Source organism: Drosophila santomea, chromosome 3R (genome assembly GCF_016746245.2).
Source record: "Drosophila santomea strain STO CAGO 1482 chromosome 3R, Prin_Dsan_1.1, whole genome shotgun sequence".
In the NCBI taxonomy this organism is placed as follows: domain Eukaryota; kingdom Metazoa; phylum Arthropoda; class Insecta; order Diptera; family Drosophilidae; genus Drosophila; species Drosophila santomea.
This window is the reverse complement of record NC_053019.2, coordinates 25,735,774-25,748,507: the sequence shown is the minus strand read 5'-3', so window position 1 is coordinate 25,748,507 and position 12,734 is coordinate 25,735,774. Positions and strand designations below refer to the sequence as shown.

The following is a 12,734-nucleotide window of genomic DNA, read 5'->3' as shown; positions in this document are numbered from 1 at the left end:
AGTTTGCAATTGAAATTCGGTTCTGTTTGCTGTGTGCCACGAACATAATCATCTTTTTCGCTCTTTTTGCCAACTGTCAACTTCTGTCTGCACACATATTTGTCGAGTCCACAGCCCAGCCGTTGACTTTAACGAGACAATCCGAGTATCCATCCCAATACCAATCCCCAATCCCAATACGAATCCGAATCCCAATCTGAGTTGAAATCCCGGTGTAAATGATGTTTACCCGTTGAGAATGCTGATACCGGGCATCGTTAGCGTTGCAAAATTAATGTAAATTTAATTAACTGTGCGTTCTTGTTAAAGGATCGATTCGCTTGAATAATGCGCTGATGTTTGTGGATTATTTTGAGTCATATATTTGCGATTCAGCGTCCTTGAGAACTTTTTTGGCACATTATAAGCATTATGCACATAGTGCAAATACTTTGCCGCCAATTATGAATGCCAATTTGGAGTCAAACACGAATTTTTTGGAGTCGATTGTGTGCCTTTGACAAATGTTTGCTTAACATTAAAATTCATGCGACTGCAGCCAAAATAAGACAATGAATTGGCTAAATAACTTCTAATTGTTAGGCAAATAGTCGAATAGCCGCAGGGGGCACGATATTTATATATACACCCAGTCAGGTGGTAAGTATAAAAAGCCACCAAATGTGTTAAATTGTACAACAATAAGCTCAGTGTTTGAACAAAAAATCACTGGCCGTTAGGCGAACTGCGTCGAAATCGAAAGGGGACAAAATTTACAAGCCCATAATCACCGATTTTCTGAGCCATTGTGTGTTCGCTCGAAACACGAGACGATCATCAATCACGGCTAAATAATACCCACTATGTTAACCGTTAGCCCGATTTTTCGCTTTCAGCCCTTTTTGAATTCGATTTTAATAGATTTTCGATCACTTTCAGTGGGTCCCCAAACTTGACCATGAAAGCCACCCACAAAAAAAAAAAGGGGAATAAAACACAGCTGTCACAGATATGTTGCAATTTGCATTTGACCCCCAAAAAACGTAGTAATTGTTGCGCTTTCATTACATTTTTTTCGATTTCTTTGAGCCGCAAACTGAAACGTGCCGGTTGGCATTTATATTAATTTTGGTTTCTTTTTTTCTATTTGTTGCCAGCTCTTTTTGCTCCACTGATGGGCTTTAACACTTCGCTGGTGTTTATCTGGGCTTTGGCATCTAACTCGAACTGGGAGTCAACGAGCCGTGTAAAAAAGCGTGAGAATATTATTAAAGATTATCAAATAGTGTCCGAAATTATTTCATTTTGTCGTTCTGACTCTGTTTATTCTAGCAATTTCCGCAGTTTTCGCTGCGATTGCTACACTTGTCATCATCCCTTCTCCAGGCTTCCAATTTGGACCCCTCCCCAGGTCATCCAAGTCGCACATCCCACACCCAGCTGGCAAACAATGGCCAAAACTTATTTGGGGCTTAAAAGAAGTGAAGCGCACTTACTCGCACAATCGCAGTGGAAGTGGAAGATTCTAGCACTTCTATCTACTTGTATATCTGTGTGTGAATGCTCCAATTCCAATTCCATTCTCAAAGCGCAAATCCAAATCCAAGTCCGCGTCCCAATCCCAAATCCAAACTCAAAAGAAGCCACGCCAAATTTAAGTCCGAGAGAAAGCAAATACCAAATACCAGAGAACAGAGACCAAAAACCCAAAGGGTCGTGGTGCTGATAAGCAATCGCATGTCGGTTTTATGAGTTACTCACCCAAACTAATTGGGTCAACTCCAAACCAAATACTCGGACATCGGAATACGGAATACGGTGGATATTCTCAAATCAAAGATGCTAATTTCATGAGGCTACAGCGCTACACAGAGATAAATATATATAGTTGCTATCTTGTTTTCGCTTATTAATTAAGTTAAGCAAAAACATGATTTTCGACTGTTTCATATTTGGATTTTTGCCAGGCAAAAATTAATAATTAATTTTTATCTATTTCAGTTTTATTTCTTTTTCTGCGTGTAGCTAATGCCGTAGCTGATGTTTAACTTAACTTTGTCTGTGGATTTATGCTCCATAAAAAGGCTTGTTTAATTTCGTTAAACTGCAGTAAAATCGGGCACTTAAAATTGTGATTTGCAGGGCGAGGCGTGGTGCCATTTTAACTGCAACGAAAAGCAACAGTAACTCCCCCCAAAACCCAAATCCAAATCCAACTCCAAATCCGAAACAGAAACAGAAAACTGAGACAGCAAACCAAGCGAGCTGGCTGTGTGACAAATGGTATTTGCATATGCATATGTGCGGAATGATATATGGCCCTGCATATGCATGAGGACGATTTTCCTGGCGCCGACTTCAGGGCCAAGTCCTGTGGTTCAGTTGAGTTGAGTAGATCTCGAACTTACTTAGCCGAGCCATTCATTAAAAACTGCAGAGCTGCAGAACTGCATAACTGACGGAGCTCAGCTCATTGCATATGCAACTGGCATATTGGCTGTTTTTGCTACTGTTGCAGTTGCAATTTGCAATTTGTAATTCGCTTATCCGATCACTTTTGCTAATTCGTTGCACATTCGAGGCGCCAACAACAAAAGCTGGCCAAGAACCGAAGGAACGTGGCGCCAAAACAAGCAATCATGGCGAAAACCGATTGATTTTCCATACTTAGCCCGAACTCCACAATGATTCATGAATGGCATTTCGTGTACTTAGCCATGGGAAAGGCACTTACACTTAACCGTAATTGCCAACGACCGTCTGGGGGTTCTCCGTATTATGGAGCAAATCTGGAGCTGATCACGTAATAGTATTGTTACTTTTCAGCCAGATCATTTGAGGAATGTCTAAGGAAGAGCTTAACCAATTGAAAATGGTGCCACGTCTTTGAATTGAAGAGTTATTGCATGGGGAGATAGTAATAGGTTATAAATCCCTCGATATATTCACAATTTAAATGTTAATTTAACAAGTGAACTCCTTTACCATAAACCTTGTGATTAGAAGATTGTTGTATGCAGATATTATCCCTACTATATTTCTTCGATTAACATGTATATGAGCATCTCTGTAGTTGAACGATCCTAATCACGAATGAACCATCGGTGCTCTGGGATACTTAAAGGGTCTGGGACTGGAGGTCTGGGGACTGGAGCTCTGGGTTCAGCAAGCTGGACTTTGGGGCACCATGATATGGGGGCGAGGGTCAGGCGGCTGATGACTTGATTGAATTCGCATAGGCGCTAGATGGAGGCTCATTCGCAATGCAGCTGGCGTAGGCCAAGTTAGATGGAGCGTGGTTTGGGCAACACGACAAAAGAGAGCTTGGAGCTTGGCGTTCGACTACTAACTTGGCTAACAGAATGACAAGCCGCTTGTTATGCACGAGCTGCGTTCTTGTCTGGGGCACATTAAAGACACATGAATGGCCCGGCAATAAATATTATTAAAAATGTTTGCCTTTATGGCATGCTAAATGCGATGGCAGCCACAATTGCGACACTAAGCCACCGTAAGCCTATTATTTAATTTGCCCAGAGAATTTGCGACGGCGGACGGCGGTGCAAATGAACTTTTAAAGCGCCCAGAAAGTAGACAACAAAAAAGAAGCAGGATACGCAGGATACGCAGACTACTTCGCAGGACCAAGTCGAAAGAAAGGAGGTCGGCGGAGGACGAGTCGCGCCAGCATCATCAGTCATCACCCTCGCTGAAAGGCGACGACTGCTATCCGTTCTCGGTTCTCAGTGCTCAGTGTTCAGTTCTCGATTCTCGATTCTCGGTTTTTCGAGGGTTGCAAACGGGATTCAGTCGCCAAAATAGAACGCCAGCCAAAGATACTTTATAACATTTTTGGCAAACAACAACAGCAACTGAAACAGACGCAATTCGTTACGGTCAGCTACAGATACTTGTACTGATAGGCAGCAACTAGACGAAGACAAAGTGCTGGGGGTTCTACATGTGTATAAACAAGTGAATACCATATAGAGACTATAGAGATGTCTACGAAGGGTTTGTCAGCCCCTCTAGTTCTGGTTAAAAGCTATGTTCCAAAGGTCAAGAACCGGAAACTACAGACTCTTGGCTATATAATACATAGCAGTCACAATTGCTTACATTTACAGAATACTTTTATTATTAAAAAAGCACTCATTAAATGGGTGTAAATTCCCCAAATCAGTATTACTAATTTAAACTGTTTTCTCGCCTCTCTTAAATGGTCTTTAAGCTTATTTGCTAAAATTGCCGGCTATTTCCAGTTGGACGTTGGCTGGCAACAGCAGCACTAAAAACCCCCCAACCCCGCTGGCGTGGCAACAGCGTAAAACTTTGATGGTCGAGAAGACAATAACAACAAAGTCCAGCGAAATTGGCCATGGCGAAGTTAAACATTTTCTGGAAATCAATTTACCGAGCTACACTTTCATGTTAAATCAATTGAACTCAGGCGTGCGTGGAGTGTCAGTTCGCTGGCATTCTGAAGTTCGGAAATTCTGAAATGTTGGAAATTCTTGTTGGCCAGAAACAGATACATATACAGATACAGATACAGACACAGATACCGTTAGTGCCGCATGGCGTGGCATGGCCCAATGCCCGCAGCTCATCCCGCTAACAAGGCTAATTGGTCATGAAGCCTCTTCGCTCGCCGCTTGCGACATTCGACTCGTAACTCTCTGTTGGTCTTGGCCCTGGTCAGAGATCCTGTTTTTTTCCCAGCTCCTCCTGGCTTCCTGTCCTCCGGTCCACCCACCTGTCCACGCGGCTTGACACCTGTCACATCACACAATGGAAATCAGTCGACGTTGTCGCTTGGCATTTGCCCCCCAAACGAGTCACTCCTACTGGATTGTGGCCATCGAAAACTGTCGCTGGCTATTTATTTACTCAAGCGTTTGCACTGAGTTGTCCTGGTTTTTTCGGTCTGGTTTTGTGCTCCTGATGGATGGCACTTAGCGAGGGTCGCCTCTGCGGTTGCTCCACTACCAAATGAGACAAATAAACACAAGGTGTGGTTAGCTGAATGCCATGGAAGCCCCCAAATGTGAGTTCATCGCCAGTTGATTTAAATCCTCTTTCAAGTGAATGCACAGCCTTAATGGTTAATGATTTTAATGGCACTCAGCAGTCGGCGACAGGTATTCTATATATGAATCATGATTCATTAATACCAAAGAAAAAACCCAATCTGCGTTCGGTAATTTTTCGCAACAGCTCTTTCTCTGAGACACGATTTTAAATATCTTGAATTGAGCGCACAAAGAACTCGCAGTCGAAGAATGAGCCAAGTTTTGTTTGCCTTTGCACCCTGTACAATTGAAGCTGTGCCACCCACAATGTCACTATGGCCCCCCGGGTGACCTCCCGACCTCCCAGCACCACCCACCGCCCCCTGGACGTCGCCTGTCATTCCAGTCCGCTTTCTCCTCCTTTCCCTCGGAAAAAAGCTTTGCATGTCCGGCATTTCGCACCAATTGCCATTAAATTTGCACGTATAAAGCGAAAATGCCAAAAATATTTCACGACAACGAGACGGCAGGAACATCAGAAACAGCGGCAACATCCCAGCAACAACAACAACAACTGGAGTCACACAACAAGAGCAAACACAACAAACACACAAGCACAAACAAACACAAGCACACACACTACGCAGCAGCAACAACAACAACAGGCGACAATCGACAAAAGTTGGCAACACGTAGTCGGGATTGCCTTCTGTGCACTGAGAAAAAGTCTGTACAACTATTCAGAGGAAAGTTATACTTTATCTTGGATATCCAAAGGAAACTCTGCTAAGTTGTTTTAATTTTGTAATACTTTATTGGTATAATATTTACATATTTGGAAAAGGACTTGGTTAGTTCTTACATTATGAACGATAAACTTACTCCTATAAATTTCAAATGCTTAATAAAGTTTAAGATCTCTCTGTAGCTTTGATTTAATTTATAATAATTGATAACTTTGCACGCATTTCTTTCAGTGCACCGATTGCGATTGGTATTGGACAGCAGTTCGAGTGCCGGGAGCGGGTGGTTTTTGTTCCCGGCTTTTCTTTATGCCACTTTCGGAGATGCTGCCCCTTGTTGCTGCTGTTGTTCTTGTTGCCTTTGTTGTTGTTGTTGTTGCTGCTGTTCCTTTTGTAGTTGTTGTTGTGTTGATTGCTGTTCCATGGTGGCAATGCGACAAATTCCACGCTCAAATGTTCGACACGCGCCGGCGCAGTGGCGCAAATCACAATCTGGCGAGCCGCCGCCGACGAAAAGGACCAAAAGATGCTGAGCGCGGCCAAAGGATGCCGGCAAAGCGGAAATGTTCAGTTCATTAGCGAAACGTGCGCGTCGTGTAATGGACGTGCCACCGGCTCGGAAACAAGCCAAATTCCCCAGTTCAAACGGTTGGTAGAACTCGAACTCGCTTTTGGCCATCTTATACTACATACTATCGCGTGCAAAAAGTGGCTAAAGTGAGTGAGTGAGTGAGGAGAGCGCGCGCGCGACTTGCAACTTATATTTTGGCCAAAAAAGAACCAACGAAAAAAACCAACACAAAAATTCAAAGTAAAATAGAAAATGCGGGGAGACGAGACAAAAGCCAAGTGCGAAATTGCCAACTTGGCGTCGAGTAATTAAATAATTAATTGAACCGAACAAAGGAATTTCGCAAGGCAAAAGCCAAGAAATGCGCAAAGCCAGAAACAATTAACTGGCTTTAATTGTAGGAAAGGTCAATACTACGCAGACGGGAGTCACGCACTTTTTTCCTTTTTATTTTTCCTTTTCTTTCCACCGGGGATGCTATTTGTAGTTGGCTAAAACCAAAGAACCGGTTGGTCCAAAGCAGCCAAAACCAAACCATATTTGTCGCCCCTTGTTTAATTAGAAGTCAACACCTTTACTTTGCATTTTGACTGGGTTCCTTCAGACTGTGTTTTTTCTTTACTTCACGTTTTACTTCACGTTTCTACGCTTGGCCCAAACCAAACCAAACCGCAAAGAGCCGCTTGATGGCCAACTGACTGACTGAAGCGGCAAGAGCAGCAGCAGCAGCAGCAAAAGCAGCAGCATCCACTACAGCATCACCATCATCGTCGTCATCATCGTCACCATCATCATCAGCATCAGCATCATCATCTTCGTTGGCGTCTTGGCCAATTCTTCTTCTGCCCGTTTTGGCCATGGCCAAGACCGCGACCACGAAGTTGCCAACCGAAGACCAAGAACTTGCCGAGCTGCAGAGCGTGTGAGCCGAGAGTCTTTTGCTTTTGCTTTTGGCCAAAGTTACATGCTCGCCGCGCAGTCGACGTCGCCGTCACAGCAGCAGCGCAGTGACGCTGCGCTGAAAGCCGGGCTTCGGCGACGCCAACAGCGACGGCGACGGCGACTGCGACTGCGACGCAGTGAGATCCAATTGATGAGCAGTTTGCTTTTGCTTTTGCTTTTGTCTTTGCCTTTGCTCGCACACCATTTGAGTGTGTTTGTATTTGTAGCTGCGTTTGGGTTCTTAGGCGGCGCTCTCTCCGCGTTGCGGCGTAGCTCTCTCTCTCCGCTGCAAGTTGTTGCTTTTGCTGCCGCTGCCCGCGTCGCTGTCGGCGTCGCTGCCAGCACAGCTCATACCTTTGATTTAAAATAAAAAGAAAAAAAGTGGAAAAAAAACCGCCGCGCTACGTAGGCTATATAAATAAGCAGCGAGAAGCTATTGGGTCCGAGTCTCTTTGAATTTTATGAAGCGGTTGTATCTTGGTGGTGCCCCAAGCAGCCGAAACGAACCGAACCGCCAACAGAGAACATCACCATACTCAGTTGGCCAAAAACCATTCTTTTGCCTTTTACCTCCAGTGGATTACCTTTGCCCTAAAGAAATCGAAATATAAATCGAAAGCAACAAGCAACGCAGATAAAACTGTCCAAGTGAACACACAAACATCGAGTTGAACAAAACCCATGAAGTGCGCGAAATGTTGAGCTACGTGTAAAAGCGATTTAAAAGGATCTTATAACTCTGTGAGATACTTAGATACAAATCAAAGATACAAATCGAAAGCAGAAAGAAAGTGGCTAGTGATCCCCCAGAATTCTTCGCAGAGTTCTAAACGACGAAATCCGTTCTGTTACTTGCGTGAAAAAGGTGAGTTTCGTTTCGAGCAGCGTGAGTCCTTCGCAAAGGACATTGTGGTGTTTGGTGGTTCAGAAGATTCAAGAACTTCCAGAAGTTTCAAGTGGTTTGCTGTGCTGAAAGATTTTTGATTAAATTTTATTTTAAATTTTGAAATGATTTTAAGTGCTTAGAATTTGCACACGCTTTTGATAAATTTAAAATGTTACTTTTACAAATTACACAATTTGTTACTTCTATTCTAATAGTTGAATTTATTATTTAATTTTTTCAACTAAACTTTGTCCAGTGAAAGCATTTTTCGAATCAAGAAAATGATTCAATTTATAATCCTATTTCAATATTTACTTAAAGTAAAGCTGTGTAACTTTTCCCAAGACTTGTTGCTTTTATTCCAATAAATTTTCCAATATTATATCTGTAAATTAAAATTAATGCAGCGCCAACTTCTATGGCTAATAATAATTAATTTACGGGCAATTTAAACCGGTGTTATGCACATGTGTGACGCGTTGCGCAATTGTTTGAAGCCCGATTCAATAATACTCGTAATTATTCATTTCCGCGACATTTTCCCCCATGGGGTTCTTACCACCCGATCGAAAAGTCCCATCGAACTGGGGTGTCAACTCTTTGTAGGGCAAAAACCAGACCTCCCATTAAGGCCATTTTCAAAGTGCTGGCCAGCGGAGGGAGGAGGAGAGTCCAGCGCCTGCATAAGCCGCTTTAATCTTAACGGCTGCCAATTAATAAAAATTAATTTGCTTACAACCAAATTAAAGCGAAAGTCAGCCAGGCGTTAAAACGGCCACAAAGTTATTCATTCATAAACAAAAAAGAGGTTCGGTTCGGCTCGACGGCTGCTGGTGCAAATTGCAGCCATTCAGTCGGTGGCTGGCTCATTCATCCACAACTGGCTGCCCCACCGCACCACTGCCCCACCGCTGCACCACTGCACCAATGCACCACTGCACCGCTAACGTAACTGCCACGCGCCGCGGCCCAGACTGCCTTTTGGCCTTTTGGTCTCTTGGCCACGGCCATTGTGCAAATAGTTGCGGCATGCACAGGCAGAAATTAATAACATATTTCGAATCTTTGTTTAATTATGACTTTAAGCAATTCATTTTTAAAGCAAATTATAGCTTAGGAAAATGGGAAATACTTTCGGAAAAACTCTGATAATTTTCTTTCGCTCACTAGAAAGAATCTCTTCCAGAACATTTTTAAAACTAAGAACCCTACGTCTAGTTACACATCATAATTTCTTAGAAATTCTTATTGTTATTCGTTCGAATGCATTTCAATGGACACTTTCACCGTGTGCTTTGGCATAATTTATGAAAAGCCTGCTTCCAGGCCGAAAATTTTCCGAGAGAGCAGCTCTAATTAGAATTTATGCCCACACCAACTGGCGCGCAGCTTTAAATGGCCAACAGGCACAGGCCAAAGTAGCGTCGACATTTGTCAAACTCGTAAAAACTAAAATAGCCCGAATGTAAAAGCTTTTAGTTAGCCATAAATAATAGAAACTATGGCCGAACAGCGAGTCCGACGAGACGCGCCATGAAAAAGGGAACCCCATCTGCCCTCCACCACATTCCCACATGAAATAAAAGCCAAAACGATATATTTATAGTAGTTACAAGTGCACTGGTCTGGATCCAGGACCTGGTTTGGACCATGTTCCATGGCTGCTGCTCCTGCTGCCCAAATTCCGAGTCCCGAATCCCGGTTCCTTTGGCCGGGGGCCCAATAAAAAATGCAAATAAAACGCTGCCGCAATATGTGACCATCGAACCCACTCCCATTTAGCTGTTGCTTTTTTTTTTGGTCCCACTGGCTGGCAAACATTTGCAACCTGAAATGACTTTGAGTGTTATTTGGTTGGCCAGAGATTTCATTGGCAGCTGGCCAGAGCGTTTGAGCCTGACATTAAGGGCCCTGACCATGACTGGACTCCAGAGCATCCGGCATCCAGCTTCCAGCATTCAGGGCAGGAGCAGCAGGTGTTTGGTTGTGTCTCCCTTTTTTTTTTGGGGGGGAAGCCATGTCCTGGTTGGAAATAGTGTGATTTATAGACAAGTTCTAAGAGGGGAGGGAAAAGGGAGCAGAGCAAATTTTGACATTGGGTTTTTGTCTGCAGCGGCGCCAGCAGGAATACAGATTTATTGATGAGCCAACAGGAAACATGGCCAATACGGATATCGGAAACGGAGTCTAGTTGTAGTTGTTGCTGCGGCTATCCCATTCCCAATCCGATTTCATTCTGTGGTTTCAGCTTTTTTTTTCGAGATTCCTCGGCACATCTGCTGCAGCATTTTAATTAAAAATGCCTCAAATGTCTCCCCATTTATATATATATATCTAGTGTATAGAGTGTATAGTGAAGTCAGGCAGTGGCTATAATGACATAAATGCCTCGACTTAGGGCACTTTAAGTCGTGTGGTTTCGACTGCGGTTGCGGATTGAAAAAGGAACGGAGTCTTCAATGTGGCGAACTTCCGCTGCCTCTGGCTGAAATAGAAAGATAGATAGCCACAAACTTTCTTAGAACTCCATCACTCAGGGGACCGAATCGCAAAGTTCGACACTTTGCCAAGTTTACGAGCTTATCGCCGGCTAACGCTGCGTATGCGTAACTTAATCCACCTGCGGGTTGGATGAACTGTAGCAGATCTGTAGCGACTTTCCATAGTCACTTTCAATAATAATTCCAAGTCTTTTGTTTAGACACTCTTTTCTTGTGTGATGTTTACACACATATCTTGTACTGAGTTGGGCGGCATTATCATAACAATTAAAAGACGCTGCAGCCAAGTGGCTGAAACTTTATTCGGCTCCATGGGCTTGCTAACTTTTATGTTAATTTATTTTAATTTTCGTTTCTTGAAAAGAAAGATTAAAGCAACTGCGGAGGACAGCTCCCTCCGCGTTCTGCCGAAATGCGCAGAAAAAAAAGTCTTTAAAATATTTAATTGGCTGCCATGAAGCTACTATTTTAAGTTATGATGCGGGCTCTGACATCAGCACACCAGAATATCATAATACGAGTATAAGAATACCATCAGAACATCGCAAGATCACAAGATCATAATATCATAATATCACATACCAAAGAAAGGAGCCGTCGAGAATGCCGACAAATTACATAATGATAGGCTGGCCCAGGCTAATGTCCCATTGTTAGGGCTCCCATTTTGCCGTTAGGCAAGTGGAGATGGACCACAGCCATGGCCAGAACCGAGAACCAGAAGAGAAGCCATCGTGACAGCAGGAGGAGGAGGAGTAGGAGGAGGAGGAGCACCACGTCACATCACATCGCATAACTTAATTAGACCCAGTGTATGCAAATGATATGCTGCGCTAATTGAGTGAAAAGCTGTGCGAAAGCCTAATGAGCCGAGGCCGGGTCATGCATCTCGTATCTGGTATCTGGTATCTTCCATCTGGTGCGGGTATCTCGTGCTTTTCGTATCTGCCGGATGCAAGCCGCTCCGGCGTGACTGCCACACTCGGTTATCAGTTAATCCGATTACGACGGTGTCTCTGAACCCATAACACACAAAAACAAAAACAGTCCCTGTCGATGGCCAATATCATGGGATTTGCGCGAGGTATTATGGCTTTAAAGGTGCAACAACTATGGTTCTCACTCATGAATTTGTAGCAATCTTTAATAAAATAGTTATTTTTAGATTTAAAGACCACCCATAGCTATTTGCTTTGTGAGTTAGTTAACATTTAAAATTAGACAAATGACAGATGTATTCCTAATGGATTTAGCTCTGATTAATACGTATATATCAATCCATTAGCTGTTTTTGAAATATTATCCATCGACTTGAGATAACCAAAGCTGCATGTTCAAGAGCTCGAACAAATTAAATTGTGACGCTGGCAGTTTTTCGCCTATTTTCACCTTGGGCATCATTTCTGCGCATTTCAAAGACACTTGAGAAAAAACGAAACTAAACCAAACCAAAGCAAACCAAAACCAAACTGAACATCATTCCCGCCAGCGATTTCTTGTGATTTTAAAGTTTAATTGAGTAAATCGGTTTATGTGCGGCATTAGCATTGTGACTCTGTGTATTTTCCAACGTGTTTCTATGGGCCCAAAGAAAGTAAGCGCAACTAAGCACATTACGACTAAGCGACGACACTTGTCTCGCATTACGCCCAAGTAGCCAAGTATTCAAGTATCCAAGTAGCCAAGTATCCAAGTAACCAAGTAGCAAAATGTCCAAGTAGCCAAGCAGCCGTAGAGCCAAGGTTAAATCGTGGTCTAGAACCAGGGAGCTTGTGGCAAGAACTGCGACTTTAAAGTGTGTCGTGGTGGGGCGCGAATTTCTCTAACCCAAATTGTTGTTGCCGCTGGATTTGCTCGGAAGTCTCGGAAGTTTCTGTCTGAAGTGGCTGCGATCTGGTTTGCAGCCACCGATGCTTTTCGAGTTCAATAGCCAAAGAAAGTGTCGGGCGGTAGAAAGAAAAAGTGTGTGCGGAGCGAGTGGAACCAAATGGCGACATAGATTCCATTGGCCAAACCCAATGCATTGGAGTGGCCAGTGGCCTCGAGGAGCGTAGCTGCCCACCTGGCGTATGCGTAATGGGTATTATCAGCCGCAAAATG

General features: G+C 43.5%; 1 protein-coding gene across 1 annotated transcript in view; it reads left to right on the top strand.

Moving 5' to 3' along the window:
* Nucleotides 1–7,709: 7,709 nt before the first annotated feature.
* LOC120451761 (titin homolog) overlaps nucleotides 7,710–12,734 on the top strand; it is a 38,158-nt gene continuing 33,133 nt past the window's right edge. The window contains exon 1 of the mRNA XM_039635689.1: nucleotides 7,710–8,112. The gene's annotated coding sequence lies outside the window, so the exon portion shown is untranslated. The remainder of the gene's footprint in view (nucleotides 8,113–12,734) is intronic.